Consider the following 22,054-nt stretch of genomic DNA (forward strand, 5'->3'; position numbering starts at 1 on the left):
GTGGCAAATAACACCCTCTGCCTGTCTGTACATAAGAGAACTACCAATATGTTCTCTATGTTCTGAACACAGTTCTTTGCTACTAGTGGGTCCGCTCCTTCAACAAAAGATGGGGGTCGCATACGCGTGAATTGCTCGATTATGCAGCTCCACTCCCCCGAACTCCTGGCCATCTCCGCCATCACTTACTGGGTGACGCTACACAATATTGCGTCAAGGTCTCTGCCACCCATACTGGAAGGTTTTACTCCATCACCTCCCGCACTCGTGTTACTGTTTCCCTGATCCATTATGCAAAGGGAGCAACTAATCTCAGCATACAATTACTATCATCCAACCAATACACTGCTATAATTCATAAATTACTCTTCTATGACCATTTATCTCCACATCCTTAACCCTCATTTAGGATTCAACCCTACCACTTAGAAACAAGACCCACAATAGTATCCATGGTTTTTCTGAAATCATCACCACAGGGAAAACACAGAAACAACCCCGGTACTCGTATCTCTAGGCCGCAAGATAGAACCCTAAATTCTCACCTCATCATCTAACAATCACTAACTCACATTTCAATCTACCCATCTCCGATTTCCCTCAAAATCCACTCCTATACTCTAGAATTGTATTCCGTTGTCTATTAAAATCTACAGAACCTAGCAACCTAGGCTTTGATGCCAAACTGTGACGCCTCAATTTTCATTCAATTTTTTTTTTTTATAAACAATGATAAATATTCACTCATCACCAACAATATTCGCCAATCGGCCACATCAACAACCCTGTTACCACTCATATGACTCGACCCGCATTGGGTACCAGGTAAAAAGTCATTTCATTTATACAACCTAACAGCAGAAGACGGTATATGCATTAAGTTCAGATTGGTTATATGCTTGGATTTGCAGATTGACTTGATTCTCAAATTATCTTAGTATACCAAAGGTGGAATGAATATGCTAAGATTTGACATTTTAGGAACAGACCACTTTGTAGGCTAATAGACATACTCCTCCAAAACCTAGAACCTAAGGAAAGCATTTATGTAATTCCAATTTGAATTTGTTCATCCTTAAGTCCTAAGGAGTTTCCCTTTTTGACAACTCATACCATTTTTCTACCTTTGATTCTTGATGGGTTAGGATAATATGGTTCTTTGACTCTCCAGACCCGTTTGGGTTTCACACCTTTTCTTTTAAATGGGCAATCAAATTTTATATGCCCCATTTTTTTTTACATAAGATGCATGTGGTGTGAGTGTATAGACTCAAGGAGGTACTAGCATAATGTTTAGGTTCTCTTACAAAGTATCCCATGTATAGGTTCTTCCTTTTCCTAGTTTCAATTCCATTAAAATCTATACCTTCCTCATCTAAGGTCATCTTTTGTGATCCTAAGAGCTTGTCAAAGTTTTCTTTACCTTTAGTGAATGTATGGATGATCTTAGACTGGTCTTCTATTTTCTTTTCTAGATCTTGAATTTTTAAGTTCTCTAAACCTTTGCAAACATTTTGAAGATTCATAAACTCTTTAGTCATATTGTTTGCTTTACATTCTAGTTCTAAAACGAGAAAATCTTTCTTATTATCACTCGAAGTTTGAGATCTTAATACATTTAACTCTTGTTCCAACTTTTCATTCTTGTTTAGTAACTTCTTGATTTTGAAATAATTTTCCCTTTCAACAAGAACTTTTGACTCACATTCTTTCATGGATGTCTTATACTTATTTTTCAAAGCGATATATCTTTTGTTAGCTTTAACAAGTGACTTATGAATTTTAACATATTCAATTTGCAGTTCTTCATAAGTAGGCATGCTTTCACTATTAGAACTATCACATGATTCAGTATCAAATGCATCATTCAAATCATCACATGAATCATCACCAAGGTTATCTAATAGCGTAGGAGACGAGATTACCTCATTGTCGGTTAAAGCTATGAAGCACGGTTTACCTCCTTCAAGATCTGTAGAGCTTGAGTCACAAGAAGTGATCACCTTTTCTTGCTTAGTGACTCCGTGTTTCTTTTCGAGTTCCTCCCATATCTCTTTAGCGTTTTTACATGCCCTTACTTCACAAAAAATATGAGCATCTAGGGCATAAAATAGAATATTCATGGCGTCAAAATTTATTTGTAAGCAATTCATGTCATTCTCATTCATCTCAATTTCAGATTTAGGAATATCAACATTATTGAGAGTTTTCATAGGCACGATATCCCCTTAAGAAATAACTCTCCAAGTCCTTCAACTCAATGATTTTATAAAGATAATCATTCTAAATTTCCAAACAAAAAAATTTTCACCAGAAAACATTGGGGGGGCTTGCAAAAAATCTACTCCCACACGATTGGGATACACTAATTTGAGCAATTGCGATCTTTACAAAAGCTATTAAACCTAGTACAACGAGGCTTTGATACCCATTGTTAGTGTTGGTGTAATCCCAAAAGGGGGGGGGGGGGTTAATTGGTATTCTAAAAGTTTCTCCCCTAAGTCAAATAACTAACAGCAATATTACACAACGCTAGGGTCAATCTAGTGCAGATAAGTAAATGAATTTAAATATATAGCGAAAATTAAACTGCACAAATAATTTAGCTAAGTGTTAGGGTGTGACAATGTAATGGGGAAAAGGGGGAGTGAGATACTGTTATAATTGTATTCTTCAGGGATTTGGAATGAATATATGATTATCTATGTGATCATTTGTATGATTATTCTCTTGTTGTTGAATAATATAAGTAGTCCCTTTGATTGTGGTGTTTTGTTGCCTTGGATTGTGTTGTTTCTGATTGTTGTAGTCTTATTCGGTGTATAAGAATATATTGCTCGTGTGATATCCTATGGTTCCTTGGTTTTCTTAAGTATTAAGACTCACCAGGTGCTCGTGATTGCAGGCTTGAACGTGTGAGACTTGGCTGACTTGTCGAGGGAGAGCTCTCAACGAGTGCCACACGGTCCTTACTTGAGTCCCATTTTGGGGGTCGGTGACAGTTGGTATCAGAGCACAGTGTGTGCGAGCACCATGCGTGGGAATATGAGAAATAAGTCAGAAAGAGTGAAGCGCATTGAGGCGCTTGAGACAAAACTTGTAACCCTGGAGACAACGTGCGGTGACCTCCAAGGGTTGGTGGCAACATTGATAAAAGAGAAAGGCGTGCCAACAGAGCTTGAGGCCGCCGAAGAAAACCCTAGAGAAAATCTCTATGGGGTATCAAAAGTGGTAGAGAGACTTGAGGAACTTGCAAAATTCATTCCAAGTGTGAAATCCCTGGAGAAACGGCCAAGAGAGCTTGAGGCCTTCCAGAAGAGTATCGAGTAGTTAGAAACCTTTGAGAGCAGGCTACAACATATTGAGGGCATATTGCCATCTCTTTCGTCCCAACGGGGAGAGCCAATAGAGCTTGAGGCCTCCTTACAGGAGCTAACTGATAATCTTGATTTTCTTGCAGAAGATGTTAAAGTATCCATTACTGCTTTGAAGGAAGATTTGAAGGAAATGGGCAATGTCCAAAGTGCGGTGGTCCAAGTCTAGAGGGATTTACAAGAGATCACTACGAAAGTGAATGCAGTGGCACAGTTAGCCCGATGGCCAGTTGCAAATCCAAATGAGAGTTCTCAATGGAAGGTACCGGAACCTAAAAGTTTTGGGGGTACACGAGATGCAAAGGAGCTGGACAATTTCTTCTTTGATATGGAACACTACTTCACGTGCTCTCGAGTGGATTTAGAAGTGGACCAGGTCAATATGGCAACGGTATACCTGGTTGGGGATGCAAAATTGTGGTGGAGAACTAAATGGAATGATATTCAGCACAATAGATGTGTCATTAACACATGGGAGGGGTTGAAACAGACTTTGAAGACCCAATTCTATCCAGAAAAATGTGGAGTATATAGCAAAGTGCAAAGTAATGGAATTGCAACAGACGAGCTCATTAAGGAGTTATGTAAGGGAATACCAAGCCTTGATGTTGGACATTGTAGACATGACTGAATCGGATAAACTGATTCATTTTCTTCGGGGTTTAAAGACATGACCAAGAAATGAAATACGTCGGCAAGGTGCTGGTGATCTCTCTTCTGCCCTCGCTGCTGCTGAACGGTTGGATGACTTTTCAGACAATTTTGGGAAGCAAAATTTCCCTACATCCGCCAATACTGATTCTCGTTCCAGTAAAGTGTATAAGCCCACAAATGGGGGAAGGGATGGGGAGACAAATAGTTCTTGGAAAGATAAAAGAGCACCTATGAATGGGGAGTGGAGGGGCGGACGAACGGGGGGTGGAGAGCGTTAAGTGCTGATCTCATGTTTTCTTTGCATGGGTCCGCATCGAGTGGCAGAGTGCCCTGAACGTAAGGCTTTGAATGCTATAAAGGCCCTTCGAGGGGAAATCGAAGCCCCAAAAACTGCCCCAAAAGAACAACAGAATTGGCAGCATTGAAAATCATCAGTCATCTATCAACTAGTAGGGTGGCGCTACCTTTGAAGAATCTTATCAAGGAACATTTAAGTATAGACCAACAGGCGCAGTCACTAACCAAACTAATAGAAGAAGGGAAGACACGAAAATTATGAGTAGAAGATGGACTGATAATGACTAAAGGCAGGAGAGTCTATGTGCCCAAAGTTGGAAACTTAAGGAAAACCTTATTGAAAGAGTGTCATGATACGTTGTGGGCTGGTTATCCGAGATGGAGAAGAACTTATGCTTTGATTACACAGGGGTATTGTTGGCCGAATATGCAAGATGATGTGATGAGTTATACAAAAACGTGCTTGATCTGTCAACAAGACAAGGTAGAAAGAAAGAAGACCTCAGGTTTATTGGAGCCATTGCTAGTTCCTTCCAGGCCATGGGAGAGTGTCTCTTTGGATTTCATTTCCTCGTTGCCAAAAGTAGAGGAGTTTGACACAATTTTGGTGGTGATTGACCGGTTCTCAAAGTATGCAACTTTCGTACCAGTCTTGAAGCCGTGTTCAGTAGAGAAGATAGCTCAGTTATTCTTCAAGCATGTGGTGAAATATTGGGGTATTCCATAAAACTTAATTAGTGATAGAGATGTAAGATTCACGGGGGGATTTTGGGGTGAACTCTTTCGTTTGATAGGTTCAAACCTTAATCTTTCCATGAGCTATCACCTACAGACAGATGGTCAAACCGGGCGTTTTAATGGGATGCTGGAAGAATACTTGCGACATTTTGTTCACTCCAATCAGAAGAATTGGGTTACTTTACTGGACACGACACTATTCTGTTTTAATTCTATGAAATCTTCTGCGACTAAAAGGCTGTTACGTCATTACGAAGGTCCAATCAGAGTAATAAAAAAGGTGGGACATGCATCTTATCAGCTTGAGCAACCCGTGTGGATGAAAAGCCAGAGACGTCCAATCCATTCCGTGTTTCATGTAAGCAATTTAAAGTCATTCCACACAGATGAAGCAGATCTGCACCGACAATAATTAAAAAGATCCACAATTTCCAGAAGGCAGCCTGACACCAAAGAAATCTAGGAGATCATTGCAGACAGAATCGTCAATCTAGAAGGTCATCAACAACAACAATTTCTGGTTCAGTGGTTAGGACTGGGGGAAGAAGAGAATAGTTGGGAAATAGCAGACAACCTTCAGCATACCATATAGAAGATTGAAGATTTCAGAAATTTGTAGTCAACGACATCTACTTCGACATCAGAAGAGTGAGAAGGCCTTCTACAACACATCGACGAGGACGTCGATAAAATGAGTGGGGGAGGGTGTTAGGGTATGACAATGTAATGGGGAAAAAAGGGAGTGAGATACTGTTATAATTGTATTTTTCAGGGATTTGGAATGAATATATGATTATTTATGTGATCGTTTGTATGATTATTCTCTTGTTGTTGAATAATATAAGTAGTCCCTTTGATTGTGGTGTTTTGTTACCTTGGATTGTGTTGTCTCTGATTGTTATAGTCTTATTCGGTGTATAAGAATATATTGCTCGTGTGATATCCTATGGTTCCTTGGTTTTCTTAAGTATTGAGACTCACTAGGTGCTCATGATTGCAGGCTTGAACGTGTGAGACTTGGCTAACTTGTCGAGGGAGAGCTCTCAACGAGTGCCACACGGCCCTTACTTGAGTCCCATTTTGGGGGTCCATGACACTAAGCATGTACAACAAAGCGATAAATAGAGATGACACCCAAAAATATTATTGAGATTCGACAAACTGCCTATGTCCATAACTTGGCTAACAAGCACAAGTATTACCACTATAAGCTCACTTAACGGGTGGAGCGACACCTAAACAATCAGGTCAATTAGCACATAGGGCTAATCTCAACCTTTACAACCAAGTCAATTAACATAAGACTAACTTCAACTTTTACAACAAATCTTTACCAGGCTGGAATACCGCCCCCTGAAGTCACGCCTGGAATACAACAGCATTTTTCACAATATAACAAGGTATAGTAATTATGCTTTTCAGTCAAACAGATATGTACCAAATGTAATCAATCAAATGCACATAAACTATATCAATAAATGTAAGCTTAGTGATATGTATCTTTATGTAAGCAACACTCAGCAAGATGTGAAAACTAACGTAGACACCTTAATTTTTACGAAACCTTTTTGGAAAGACTTGATGTAATAAAGTTAATTTTAACCCTAATTGAGCCCTCGATTTTTATTTGCAACTGGAGTCCTATTATGAAATCCTATTTATCTCAAGAGAGCTTTTGAAATTTTGAAAGTCATTTTTTACCATGATCTTAAATTTGAATGACGATTCCCAAGTCAAATTTCAAATTAGGCGAAGCCATATTAAAAATTGAGTCTTTCCAATTGAGGTTTCTAAATCATGAACAGGGTCTCCTAATTCTTTCAAGTTCTAATTGTTGGATTTGATTTTGTTCTACAGTCTGAGTTCCTTGCAAGTGTAATTGCCAAAATTCAAAAGCTTTCTGTCGAATTTCAAAATGGGGATCAAGTTCCTTAATTTGAGTTTGAGTCCTAAAATATTGAGGTGAGCCCTTCAAAATTTAAGTCAAGTTTTAATTGAGTTCTTCAAAATTTTAGTTGTCAAAATCGAGTCTATTGATTGGATTTTAAAATCATACTTTATTGCCAGGTGTTTCTTGGGCAAATTGGGCCAACTAAATGAATCAAAGTCAAAACATAAGATGAAAAATGCCACAAGGAGTGTGTGCATGTGTGAATCCCAGGTAAAATATACAAGTTAATAAAATATACAAGTTAAATGTTGAGGGAGAGAATTCCCGGAGGTACATACTGAGGTTACAAAAGTAAAAATAAGAGGGAAATTACGAAAAAAGGAAAACACAAAATATATATTCCGAGTCCTCTCCTACACTGCCACCTGGATCACCCAGCAAAACCGAGGGAAATTGGTTAGCAGCAGAAAAAGGAATTACAAAAATAAAATCAAATAAGAGAAACCATGCCCACCAGGAGACACTCAAAATGCCCTCCATTTCCCGTTCGCCACGTAGACCCTCAAAAGTCACCTGCACGGAAGGGGAGGAATTTGTTAGCCGGGAATCAAAAAGGAAATCAGTCACGCGTGCCAGAAAATTATTCCCTGACACAGTTTGTTATTGGGGAAATCAGTTAGCAGAGAGAATTGGCGCCAAAACACACCCACGGCCTCCCTATAAATAGGGAGGCTCGCACTGTAGAAGAGATGGGGGAGAGATCGAAGGGAAACCCTGCAAGAATTGGGGGAGAGAGAGAAAGAGATGGAAGTTAGAAAAGAGGGGAGGTTCTGCCTATTTTTCTAAAAAAGGGAGAGCACATAAACATTTCATGAGAATTGAGAGAAAGAAAAGAGGGGAGGTGCTGCTCCAAAAAAGATTGATTTAGAGAGAGGACTGTCTGGAAACAGAGAGCAGTGGCGAAGGTTCTACCAGTTTATAAGAGAAAGCAAAAGGTAGAGCTCGGAAGCTCATTCAGATTCAGACTACCAGACCAATCGGACACGCACAGACAGGAAAAGAAGACCGGAGGAGTACAAGGGAGGGTAAATTCCTAAATCCTCTTTCTGAACTTGTCTCAATACATAAGTGACTATATGTGAGCAATAGATGCAGGTACCATTCTTTGGGAGCTTCAGGTTCTCACCCGAACATGGATTCTAACTCACCCCATGGCCGATGCCGACCCAAACTCGAGCTCGAATTCGGATCCTCCGAATCTTGATTTGTTTACACTTTCATACACGAGTTCCCGATCTAACCCAAATTGAACCCCCCATGTTTGAATCACATACCCGAATCTGAGTTCAGGTTCGAGTAGTTAACCCATTCCAAGGCATTTCCCCGAGCCCCCATTTTCAATTCTTAACCCAAAGCCACGCACTCCATCCACACAGAACCCATTTAAAAAAAAACCAACCCAACTCCCATTTTAAACAACCCCAGCCCACTCATGTTTTAAAACGAGGCCAGGTTCATTTTCAACAAGCATAGGCCCGCCCACTACCATTGTAAAATGAGGCCCACTCTCACTTTGAAAACCATCCGGCCCATTTTTGACGAACAAACCTTAGAGCCCGGCTTTTGTTTTCAAAATTCACCAAGCCACCTTGAAAACCCACTACCCCTATTTCAATTGCAAAGCCCCAAGCCCAGTCTGAGTCCTAGGTCCAAAGCCCATTTTGAATTTTTGAATAAAGCCTAACTCAAGAGAGCACCAAAGGCCCACCAAAATCACCACGTAGCCCACTGAACGTTCAAAACCTGACTCAGATCCAACTCATTGAGTTGAGACGGGTTCACCCGTCTCCCACCTCGCCCCCCCAAACCCCCGCAGCCCTAACTTCAGCAGGTTCACACACACAACACTTACATCTTCCGAACCTTAGATTCAATCAAGCCAATTTCACAAGCACTCACCTCCACACACAGCCTCACCCACTCACCGATCTCACAACACTCGCCCACACACACACCTCACTCACCCACCTCGGTCTGCAGAAATCACAAATATAAAAAAGAGCAAGGAAACTCATCTGGGTAGTCGTCGAAGCACAGAATAGATCTCCTGTCTCCCCCTAACCACTCCTTCTCCGCTCCCTACTCCACCGCCATCACCGTCGCTGCCACTACACAGCATTCCCGTCCTCGCCGTTTCCTCTGGTAAAATCGGAGAAGCGAAAATGCGTGGACTAGAAAAGAACAAAGTGAAAAGCTTCGGCCACGGAGAAATGCAGCGGTCGATTCCGGGGCGGCGGTTGAAGTCGCGGCATCGGTTCCGCGTGTAGCGATCGACACATCACCGCGAGAACCAAGGCGGGCACGACGGCTCTGGTGACGCGACGGGAGCTGATCTTGAGGCCAACGAAAGGAACACCGGCGCATGGAGAGAAACGGCGAGAGCGAGGGCGTGGAGCTGGAGAGCAGGCGTGATAGGCGGCCGTGGAGTTGCAGCGTTTGAGCTTGACGGCGGTCATGGTGATTATCAGTTGTTGAAGAACGAGGAAAATCTGAAGGCAGGATCTTGGGGCTTAAGCTCGTAGAATAGCCAGGATGGTCATAGGGAGAGGCAGAGAGTGATCGAGGGCTCGGATCGCCGTGTATGTCGTGAGATTCCAAGACGGTGGTGGCCGGAGGTGTAGCGCGAGGATGACGACCAACAGAAGATCTGCAACCAAAACGATGTGATCAAGCGGACATGTAATGATGGGAGGCTCGTTCGGCGGCAGGATGCAAAGAGCAGAGCGATGGAGAGGAACATGGACGTTTCAGAGGGGAAGAAAAATGAAAGAACAAAATGGACGAGAAGGGAAATTTTTGGTTTTTGTATGATGACTTTGTCAGAGCGCAACACGTGGCGCTCTCTCCTCCGCGGGTTCAAGGCCTCATGTGGACGATTCTAGACCACACAATGCGTGTTTCTTAGGGATGGTGTGGATTGCGCCATGTCCCTAATCCGTGCCACTATAACTTGCCCAGTTCACGACGCGCCACATGGCAATCTGGCCTTGCCCCAGGCCTTAAACCGGGTTGACTCGAGCTGGCTGGTTCGGATTCCCGAACTGGTTGGGTCCGTTGAACCGGTAGATAACCGGTTTAACCTCAATAATTCACAAATAATTTCCAATAAATTCAGCAAAATCCATAAAAATCATAAAATATTCATAAAGGACAAAAAAATTGAGGAAAATTTCTCAGAAAAATTCAAAAAATATTAAAGCTTTGAAACTTGATTTCACTTGAAAATTTGTGAAGAAAATATAGTAAAATTTTCAAAATGTTTTTCAAAATTGGAGTTGTTTTCTTACATTCAAAAATTTCACAAATAAGTTTTAAATTTCAAGTCATGTCTTCAAGCTCGAAACTTTTTGGTTTTTGCCTCAAAATTTTGAGATATTAAAAAAACCTACAAAATTGGTCTCGATCAAGACCTTAAACTGGTTTTCCCCAGATCGGTCAACGTTTGATCGATTCGTCCTCTCCCAAACCGGTTCACATCGGTTCTCTCCATTTCATATTCTTCTTATTGATATTTAGAAAATTCATAAAAATCACAAAATTTTCAAAAATCTCAAAAACATTTTCGTACTTTGATTTCAATTGATCTTATTTGTGTTATTTTTGAAATTCGGGAAAAATCACAAAAAATCACAAAAATACTTTCACAATTAGGAAAAATCACATAAATATTGTTTTAGGAACAAAAAAAAAAAAAAAATCATTTTCATCCCAAACAAATTTTGAAAACCTCCCGGAATAGTATTTTCCTATATAGAAAAACCTACGGATTTCAAAAACCCCCGGGAGAGTATTTTGTACTCTATTTCGATTTTCCTTCCTAATGATTGAAACAAAGAGTATGGACTCTTCGGAGTATTGGCTTGCCCGGGTTATGAGGGAATACCTATATTGTATTTTCCTTCTTTTGATTTTTTGAAAGGGAGTAATTTTAAAGAGGCTTATTCAATTTATTTTGGGATAATTATTGATTAATTTGGTATCGTTCGTAAGAACGGACGCGTAGGGGGTGCTAATACCTTTCCCTCGCGTAATCGTACTCCCAAACTCGACTCTGGTTGTGCAGATCGATTCTACCCATAATGTGGTAGCAATCAAGTGTTCTAACCGTACTTTAAAAGGTTAGGGTCGACTCAATCTCACATTGTTTTCTCACGAAAATATCTTTTTCAAAATCACACACATTACACCCATTTTCCCAATGTTCGCTAGCCGAGAACCCACACTTGGGTTAGGTTCCGGGATGTCGCGACAACTAATATGCTTAAGAGTGTTTTAATCAAGTTATATCTTTGAAACAAGTTATATCAAATCTCAATAACAAATTAGAGTTTCAAAGATGCTAATCAAATATTCAAACCAACTCAAAATATTTTCCTTCAATGAAACAAGCACAAGAGAAGTTTGAAAATATTATAGTTTGTAAAAAATTATTTACACATAAAAAATAAAGTTATAGGAATCTTACAATGACAATGCAAAAATCCTTAAGCTTGTGTGTATATCCCAACACAAGATTTACTATATTCAAATCTGTGGGATAAATTTAACTAAACGCCCCAAAATCAATATCAATAATCAACCAAAGCAATGAGAGTGTTAGCAATGTCTAATAAGCACTAGCATAATCAAAGGAACTCTCACAATGCTAAAACGTATCAAGGGAATGAAGAAATGAGAGTATTTGGATAAAATAGGATTTTGAAAATAAAGAGGATTTTTGCTAATGATTTTTGCTAATCCTCAAAAATGAGTTCATATATATAGACCAAGGACAAATTATGATCGTTTAGGACATATAGGGCATTATTAGATTTGTTTTAAATCAATTTAGACAAATTAACCCTGTTTAACCCTTTTAACCACGGTAAAATATTAAGTAACCCGAAAGGTTTCGGGTGACTAAACTATGGTTCAGTCGCCCGAATAGACTCAGCTAAAAAAGCCATCTTTTAAGGTTCGGGTGCTCGAGTTCAAGCTCGGTTGGCTGAACAAAAGTTAGAAACTTTCTGTCCGTGGTTCGGGTGCCCGAAGCTAAGTTTGGTTAACCAAATTCAAGTGTTCGGTCGCCTGGGGCCTATTTTGAACTAAAACCTTCGGTGGCCTAAGTTGGTGAAAAGTTGCCTTTCAAGGGTTTGGTCGCCCGAAGATGATATGCTCATTTCTAGTTTGGTCGCCTGAAACCCGGTTAACTCATTGACTTCCCAATGGTTTGGGCACCCGAGGTGCTTTGAACACCCCAGGTTCGGTCGCCCGACCTCTCACAAAGTTTCCAATTAAGTTCAGTTTATTTCAATTTTGATCCCCTGATTGTGAATGATAGTGGGGACTTATTTTTTTATAAGTGTTGGGACCTAATGTCTCACTAAGGTCAACTGAGGACACTGAAAAAATCCGGCGTCGATAGACCGAAGGTCGACCGAAAGGTGCCCTAATGACGTTCGGTTCCTATAGTCAGTTTACAGTCATTTTGAGCTTACAATTACCTACATGCATTACATGTAAAGATTATTGTAGATCGACATAAATTATTATAGATCCAAAATGATAAATATAAATTACAATAAACAAATATGTTGGGGTCTTCAATTTTCTTCAAGTTGTCGCATGCTATCAATATAATCCAGTTAGTATGATCCTGTACACAAACTTGAAAGTCATTAAATCATAGTATTTGTCATTATCAAAACCGAGTGTGACCTATGAGGTCAACAGTTATAGCATTTTTGGGTTATAGAAAGAAAATGGTATAATTTTGATAATATTTTGGGATGTAAATATTTTATGTTTTATGTTTTATGTTTCAAATCTTCTGAGAAATAGATGACTGTGAATACTGGAAGTTGTAGATATTTTTGGAGATATATGTATATGTGGATACAGGTGGATACATGATTTATTATGGTGTGTAGATAGATTTAGAAAACTCTGTTATTATATTGGTTGAGGAATATATTTATGTTTTCCATTGCATAAATGATACTATTAGGTCGGTTAGTAGGTAAATGAATGGATTAGTAGCACTCTGGGCCCACTTAGAGGGTTGAGGCGTTACATAAGTAATCTCACTGGACCATCCAACAAGATTTAAAGGGTTAGGGCAATTCAGGTGTTGACACATGGTTTTCTCGCTGAATGGTCCAATGAGATTTGAGGAAATAAATTATAGATTATTTAAAAATAAATTAATGCATAATTAATGCCATGAATTGTGCCTTTTAAATTTGAATTTTTAACTCAAAAGCACAATTCATGGCATCACTTATGCATTAATTTGCCTTTAAATAATCTGTTGTTGCTGCCAACAATGTTGATCTAACCTCCGACGAGCTTTTCGATCCCGATCACCTAAAAAGGAAGAAAATAAACGTAGCTTGGAGGACCCGTAGTGTACTCCGGGGGATCACTTCGATGCTTAAGTAAGAGATTGCTTCAGAGAGGTTGTAAGTAACAGTAAAGATGAGTTTAGAATGAGATACCTTAGCCTTTCTATAGTACCTTTTTTATACTGACCAGGTTTAACCCTGGCAGATATGTCATTTATAGCGCTTGTTATGGATCACGCTGATCATTATAGCGTGAGCATGGATCACTTTGGTCAATATATGGCCAACGTTAATGGCTCTAGTAGAGTGATTAACTTTGTAGGTGATTTCCCCCTTTAATGTTGGGTACACGTCTTCTTTTTAGGGTAGGTGATATATTTGGGGTGTATCAGTTGTCTCCCCTTAATTTCAAAGTTTTGAACCATGTTCCCATAGTTCGAAAGTTGTTCATGTTAGGCTTTTGTGGAGCCTAGTTGTGTTTGATTTGGGTGATGAATCGATCCAAAGTAATGATGCGTGGTTTCTTAATGAAAGATTTCTTACTCAGGCTTAGTACCGAGTTGGATTTGGGGCGTGCTCGGCTTACCCGAGTTTATCTTGTGGCGCTTTTGGCTTTGTCGATCCGAACTCGAGGGGGAGTCAGCTAGTCCAAGCCGATGTGTAGGCGTACACGACTTTGCCGAGACAGATTTGGGTGTAGCTTGTCGAACCAAATGTACTAACATACTGGCTCATCTGAGCCGATGCTTTTGTGTGTGAGTCATGCCGAGTGGGGTTTTTTTGGCTCACCTGAGCCGACATGTCAAGTAGGTCTTCATTGAGCATTTTGTGCTGAGCAGATCTCCATAAAGCATTTGTGTCGAGCAGCTCATTGTGGGGCATTCTTGCCGAGTAGCTCTTCGTGGGGTATTCGTGTCGAGCCGTCGAGTTGCTCTTCATGGGGCATTCTTGCTGTGCTGTCAAGCTGCTACTTATGGAAATTCTGCCGAGTTGTTGAGCTACTCCTCATGGGCATTCTTGCCAAGCTGCTCCTCATAGGAATTCTGTCGAGCTACTGAGCTACTCCTCATGGGCATTCTTGTCAAGCTGCTCCTTATTGGCATTCTTGCTGAGTTGCTCTTCATGGTGATTCTTGTCGAGCTGCTCTTTATGGTGTTTATTGCCGAGCAGCTCTACATGGACATTCTTGCCAAGCCGCTTTTCATGTGCATTCTTGCCGAGCCACTCTTCATGTGCATTCTTACCGAGCCGCTCTTCATGTGCATTCTTGCCGAACTGCTTTTAATTGCCATTCTTGCCAAACTGCTTTACATGGACATTCTTGCCGAGCTGCCCTTTATGGAAATTCTCGCCGAGCGTGCTTTACATGGACATTCTTGCCGAGTTACTCTTCATGGGTATTCTTACCAAACTGCTTTACATGGGCATTCTTACCGAACTGCCATTCATGGAAATTCTTGCTGAACTGCTTTACATGGATATTCTTGTTGAGCTACTCTATATGAGCATTCTTGCTGAATTGCTCTAGATGGGCATTCTTGCCGAACTGCTCTACACGAACATTCTTGTCGAACTGTTCTACATGGGCATTCTTGCCGAACCACTCTACATGGGCATCCTTGCCGAGCTCTTCATGGACATTCTTACCGAGCTGCTTTACATGGACATTCTTAGTGAGCTGCTTTACATGGACATTCTTACCGAGCGACTCTACGTGGACATTCTTGCCGAACTACCGAGCCGCTCTTCGTGAGCATTTTTGTCGAGCTGTCCCTCGTGGCGAATTCTTCCGAGCTGCTCTTCTGGTGACATTTTACCAAACCGCCGAGTTGCAAAGCTGCTCTTTTGGTGGCATTTTTTTATAAAATTATTAAAATTTTTATCAAAATTATTTCACTTTTTATAACCTTTGAATTATAGAAATGATTGATTTTTTTTCTAAAGTCAAATTTTATTAAAAAAAAAAATAGTAATATTAAAGCAATATTTATTTCATAATATTTTATTTAAGAAAAAAATAAAATACACACACACACACACACACACACACACATATATATATATATATAGATATATTAAAAAAAAGAGAACTGCGCAGTGAGTAGTGAAACTTTCGTCCCCTCTATTTTTGTTTTTTTTGCAATTTATTATTTTGACGAAACTTGCTTTTCAATTTCATTGGTATACAGTGGAATTTTTTTTGGTATACAATGGAATTTCGCCTTTTATTTCTTAAATATATAATTGTTAGTTTTGTAATGAGTGTCTTTCTTTTTTGTGAACTTTTATTTTATTTTTTGTTATTTACTTTTTTCAAAAAATTAGTTTAAATATCGCTGGATGGTCCATCGAAATTCGAGAAAATCTCACTAGACCATCTAGCGAGATTTTCTCGTCATGTGTCAAAACTCGAAATGCCCTAACCCTTTAAATCTCGCTAGACCATCGGCGAGATTAGGTAAGCATTAAAATGGGAAATGTTTTCCGAATCAAACTATTATTTAATATTCTGTAGATATCTCATTTTTACATAGGCCCAATATTGTCATTATTTTGAAATATTATTATTATTATTATTATTATTATTATTATTTTGGCTTAAAGTTTTGGGGTTGGAGCCTATTTAAAGGCTCCGTCCCACAGCCAAAGGGGGCGGAACACGGAAACACAAACAAAAAGAAAACCCTGTCCCTCGACTCTCTTCTGCGCCTTTGTCTCTCCCCAGCCTCCCTCTGCTCTTCTTCTACCTCATCTCCGGCCCTCTTTCATTCTCTGATTCTCTCTGGAAGCCCCCGCAGCCTCTCTTGGCCAGCCTGCTCTCCCCCATCACCCTCACTGTCTCTCTCTCTCTCTCTCTCCGGCAAGCCTCTCTGCAGCTCCGGCAGCCACCACAGGACTCCATGACTCCAGGCTAGCCACCAGTTGCTCCACCCCACGGTTGGTCCACGCTCAACTCCTGCACCGTCCCCGAGCTACTCCGCAGTGAACCTCCCTACTCCATGGCCATCTGAATCTCCCTTCCCCAGCCGCTGCTCCGAACCCAACGTCACCATGGCCTGAACATCAACCCACAGTAGCCCCTATTCCGTCTGCAACAACCGAGAGCTTCCAGCCACTGCCGTCACCCCAATCTACCTCCTACAGCAACAGCCCGAGCCTCCAGCATCCTCAGTTTCTTCTTCCTCCAGGTCCTCTGCAACAGTCCACACCAGCAATCACCATTGAAGTCTTCCGAAGCTGCTGCTGTCGCCACAAATCCCAGACCCAGCACAGCGACCTTCCGAGCATCTCCTACCAGCAGCCACCATTGAGGACTTCCACCCAGCCGACTGCTGCATCAGACCACCGTTGCCGAACACTCACTTCTGCCCAGGCAACTCAAGGTAAGTCTATGTTTATATACATATACATACATATACATATTTATTTATTTTGATTTTATTTGAGTTGTAAAGGGTGAATTTTTAATCAGTGTTTTTTTTTTTTATGTTTATCTGACATCAATTTGTTTTTTTGCAGTATTTTCTTCCTTTTTGTAATAATTTTTATTTAGGTTTTATATATATGTCTAACGTCAATTTGTTTTTTTTATTGTAGGTTTTTTCTTCTTTCGGTGATAATATTTATTCAGGTTTTTTATTTTTAGGGTACTGACTATGTATGTTAAATGATGAATATATGTTAGGATACATTATTTTTGGGGTATATATTTAGGGTGTTTGTTATTATGATATATGTTTAATGTTTAACATTTATATGTTTAGAGGTGTATATTAATTTTGGTGACCGTGCTGCATCGGTATATATTATTTTCAGCAATATCTTGTTTCCATAATTTTATTATTTCTTTACCTTTACATTGGTTTCCATGTTTTAATTCTAAATTTGGTTTTATTTCCTTTATTAATTATTTCCATATGGGTGTAAAGGTATTTATAGGATATTAGAGGTGTGTATCATTAGGAAAATTATTATTATCACCTTTTGTTACTATTATAGTGTATGTTAGGTATTATTATTATTAGCATGTGTGAAATTATTAGGTTACTATTATGATATTCAGAATATGTAGTTATTGTTAATGTGTGCATATTGTTACTATTAATATTATTTATTATTATCATTATGGAATTACTACTATTAATATTAATATTATTATTATTATTATTTTTACTATTGTTATTTATTATTATTATGTTTATTATCATAATCATCATCATCATCATCATTATTATTATTATTATTATTATTATTATTATTATTATTTTTATTTTTATTATATTTTTGTTATTAAATATTTTTGAATTTTATCCCTATGATTTTTATGCGGGGGGTATGAGCCTTCGGTCTTCACGTACCTTTAGTTTTAAGGGAATATGTAAATATTTATATATTATGTATATTTTTGTATTATTTATTTATTTATTCATTTATTTGTTCATTTTGCATGTGTATTAGTAAATTCACTAGAGAAGTAATTTTAAAGAATTTTTAAGTTAACTTAGGGATAATTTCAAATTAGTTAGGTACCGTTCGTAAGAACGGGTGCGTAGGGGGTGCTCGTACTTTCCCCTCGCGTAACTGAACTCCCAACCTAACTCTGGTAATGTAGACCCACTCTATCCTTAACGGGGTAGTAATCATGTGTTCTAACCACACTAAAAGGTTAGTGGTGACTCCAATATTCCTATTATTTTTCCTTGAAAATATTAAACCCCATTTTTTATTTCGCCGCCCGGGGCACCCGCACGTCGAGACGTCGCGACATATTCTATTAAAAAAAAAAAATAAAAAAAAAACTCTAATAAAGTCGGTCTTCTCGGGACTAATTAATTCTCTAACACGCATATTTATTGATTTTACATGTCGGCCTCCGTTGCTGTTCTTGTTGCCTTAATGTGCTCTTTTATATAAGTTCTCACTTCGCTTTTCTTCTCTCTGCGTTGCTTTCTCAAATCTCTCGGAGATTAGACGAGAACGAGGAGAGGCTTTTGCTATTGTTATCTTGAGAAAGTACCCATGTATAAGAGAAGAGCGGATATCACCGACGATTCTTTGTACTGCTGGGAACGTCGCCGGTCATCTCCTTCCTTCAGCGATGGCGGAGACGGAGGCTCCAACTTTTTCGACGGCTTGCCGGACGATCTCGTCATTCTTATTCTCTCCAAACTCAGCTCCACAGCAGGGTACCCCTCCGATTTCGTCAGCATCTTGATGACGTACGTCGTGTTTCCTTTTCTGGGTTGTCGGGAACTGGAAGATATTGGCCATCTCGCCGGGTTTTTCAATTTGGGGGGTTGAGGTTGTGGTCTTCGTGCCCACTGATTGGGGGTTTTTTTTGGTTGTGCATAGGGTTGTTGCGAATAACTGTAAATCTGGGTTGTTTTGAGCGAAAATAGAAAAGGGAGAATTTTTCTTTATCTTTTTTTTTTTCTTTTGAAAAATTATGGTGCTGAAATAGATAAGATGCTCTCTATGTGTATCGTTTGAATCTGATGTTGTTGATTATTGTAACAGATGCAAGAGATTGAACGAATTGGGTCTCCATTCGCTAGTACTGTCCGAGGCATCCCCGAAATCGTTCCCTTTGAAAGCCAAAAACTGGTCGGATTCCGCTCACTGATTCTTGAAGCTCTGTGCCAACGTTGGCAACGTCGAAGCCTGCTACACTCTTGGCATGGTAAATTACACTTCAATTTCATCAGGGCGAATTAAAATTTAAGTAAAATTTCAGCACTTTTTATGATTCTATGATCTTATGATTTTGTTCACAGATTCGTTTATATTGTTTGCAAAACCGCGGGAGTGGAGCTTTAATGATGGGCAAGGCGGCGTTTGGTTAGCACTCACACGCGCCGTCGCTGTACTCACTTGCCGTAGTATAGTTAAACGGTAGCGGCGCCTCCAAGACAAAGGAGCGCCTCTATGTCAGCTTCTTTCTCTGCGAACGCGCCGCTTTCCTTGGCCACGTGGACACCCTCTGGGAGCTTGGCCACTGCCTCAAGGACGGTGTAGGCATCCGGCAGAACGTCGTCAAGGGAAACTTTTTCCTTTCCTAGGCTGACGTGCGCGAGATCTTTGTCAGAGAGCATGACAAATATCTTGTGCGCGTTGGCCTAGGCGAGGAAAAAGTTGCCCTTGATGACGTTCTGTCGGATGCCTACGCCGTCCTTGAGGCAGTGGCTAAGCTCTCGAAGGGCGTCCACGTGGTCGAGGAAAGCGGTGCGTTCGCAGAGAGTGAAGCTGACATGGAGGCGCTCCTCTGTCTTGGAGGCGTCGCTACCGTTTAACTGTATTAACGGCGCGTGCGAGTGCTAACCAAACGCCGCCTTACCCATCATTGAAGCTCCGCTCCCGCGGTTTTGCAAACAGTAGAAACAAATCTGTGAACAAAATCATAAGATCATAGAATCATAAAAAGTGCTGAAATTTTACTTAAATTTTAATTCGCCTTGATGAAATTGAAGTGTAATTTACCATGTCGAGAGTGTAACAGGCTTCGACGTTGCCAGCATTGGCACAGAGCTTCAAGAACCTGTGAGCGGAATCCGACCAGTTTTTGGCTTTCAAAGGGAAAGATTTCGGAGATGCCTCAGACAGTACTAGCGAATGGAGACCCAATTCGTTCAATCTCTTACATCTATTACAATAATCAACAACATCAGATTCAAATGATACACATAGAGAGCATCTTATCCGTTTCAGCACCACAATTTTTCAAAAAAAAAAAAAAAAGATAAAGAAAAATTCTCCCTCTTTTATTTTCGCTCAAGTTTTGAAAAAAAAAAAAAAAAAAAACCAGATTTACAGTTATTTGCAACAACCCTATGCACAACCAAAAATAACCCCCAATCAGTGGGCACGAAGACCACAACCTCAACCCCCCAAATTGAAAAACCCGGCGAGATGGCCGATATCTTCCAGTTCCCGACGACCCAGAAAAGGAAACACGATGTACGTCATCAGGATGCTGACGAAATCGGAGGGGCACCCTGCTGTGGAGCTGAGCTTGGAGAGAATAAGAATGACGAGATCGTCCGGCAAGCCGTCAAAAAAGTCAGAGCCTCTGTCTCCGCCATCGCCAAGGAAGGAGATGATCGGTAGGCGTTCCCAGCAGTACAAAGAATTGCCGGTGATATCCGCTCTTCTCTTATACATGGGTACTTTCTCTAGATAACAAAAGAAAAAAGCCTCTCCTTGTTCTCGTCCAATTTCCGAGAGATTTGAGAAAGCAACGCAGAGAGAAGAAAAGCGAAGTGAGAACTTATACAAAAGAGCACATTAAGGTAACAAGAACAGCGACGGAGGCCGACATGTAAAATCAATAAATATGCGTGTTAGAGAATTAATTAGTCCCGAGAAGACTGACTTTATTAGAGTTTTTTTCAATTTTAATTTTATTTTTTAATTGAATATTAAATAATAGTTTGATTCGGAAAACATTTCTCATTTTAATGCTTACCTAATCTCGTCGATGGTCTAGCGAGATTTAAAGGGTCAGGGCATTTCGAGTTTTGACACATCACGAGAAAATATCGCTAGATGGTCCTATGACATTTTCTCGAATTTCGCTGGACCATCCAGCGATATTTAAACTAAATTTTTGAAAAAATTAAATAACAAAAAATAAAATAAAAGTTCACAAAAAAGAAAGACACACATTACAAAACTAACAATTATATATTTAAGAAATAAAAGGCGAAATTCCATTGTATTCCAAAAAAAATTCCATTGTATACCAACAAAATTGAAAAGCAAGTTTCGTCAAAATAATAAATTGCCAAAAAAACAAAAATAGAGTGGACGAAAGTTCCACTACTCACTGTAGTTCTCTTTCTTTTAATATATATATATATATATATATATCTATCTGTGTGTGTGTGTGTGTATTTTATTTTATTTCTTAAATAAAATATTATGAAATAAATATTGCTTTAATATTACTAATTTTTTAATAAATAAATAAATAAAATTTGAACTTTAGAAAAAAAAATCAATCATTTCGATAATTCAAAGGTTATAAAAAGTGAAATAATTTTGATAAAAATTTTAATAATTTTATAAAAAATACCACCAAAAGAGCAGCTTTGCAACTCGGTGGTTCGGCAAAAATGCCACCAGAAGTGCAGCTCAAAAGAATTCCTCACGAGAGACAGCTCGACAAAAATACCCATGAAGAGCGACTCAACAGTTCGGCAAGAATGTCTACGTAGAGCCGCTCGGTAAGAATGTCCATGTAAAGCAGCTCGACAAGAATGTCCATGAAGAGCAGTTTGACAAGAATGCACATGAAGAGCGATTCGGCAAGAATGCCCATGTAAAGTAGCTCGACAAGAATCCCCATGTAGAGTAGCTCGACAAGAATGCCCATGTAGAGCAGCTCGACAAGAATGCCCATATAGAGCAGCTCGGCAAGAATGCCCATATAGAGCAACTCGACATAGCATACATGATCAAGAATTAATCTCATATTAGAATTCATGCTTATGCTCAATAATCTCATACTCAAATTTTCAACATAGTGAGCCATAAATTATCAATATAAGTCAAGTCAAGTCATATATGTAGCATATAGCATATCATATAGGCATGTAATCATGTAGCATATAGCATCTTGTATAGGCATTCATTCTCAAACTCATCTTAAACTCATCTTTAAGTTCTTATATTTCAACTAGTTCAATTGTTGATCATGAATTAAGTTACTTTCTCAATTT

At 39.5% G+C, this 22,054-nt stretch overlaps 1 long non-coding RNA gene and 2 pseudogenes across 1 annotated transcript; 1 reads left to right on the forward strand and 2 right to left on the reverse strand.

The window, feature by feature from the left end:
- The window catches only part of LOC131150260 (F-box protein At1g67340-like), a 47,553-nt pseudogene extending 25,818 nt beyond the window's left edge, over positions 1 to 21,735 (reverse strand).
- On the reverse strand, positions 7,231 to 10,783 carry LOC131159254 (uncharacterized). The gene is made up of 2 exons (XR_009137763.1): positions 7,469 to 10,783; positions 7,231 to 7,379 (listed from the first exon to the last, which is right to left on the reverse strand). It is a non-coding gene; the product is annotated as an uncharacterized LOC131159254 (long non-coding RNA).
- Positions 18,357 to 19,627, forward strand: LOC131161654 (F-box protein At1g67340-like; annotated as a pseudogene).
- Positions 21,736 to 22,054: the final 319 nt, after the last annotated feature.

This window comes from Malania oleifera, chromosome 1 (assembly GCF_029873635.1).
Source record: "Malania oleifera isolate guangnan ecotype guangnan chromosome 1, ASM2987363v1, whole genome shotgun sequence".
NCBI classification, from domain to species: Eukaryota; Viridiplantae; Streptophyta; class Magnoliopsida; order Santalales; family Ximeniaceae; genus Malania; species Malania oleifera.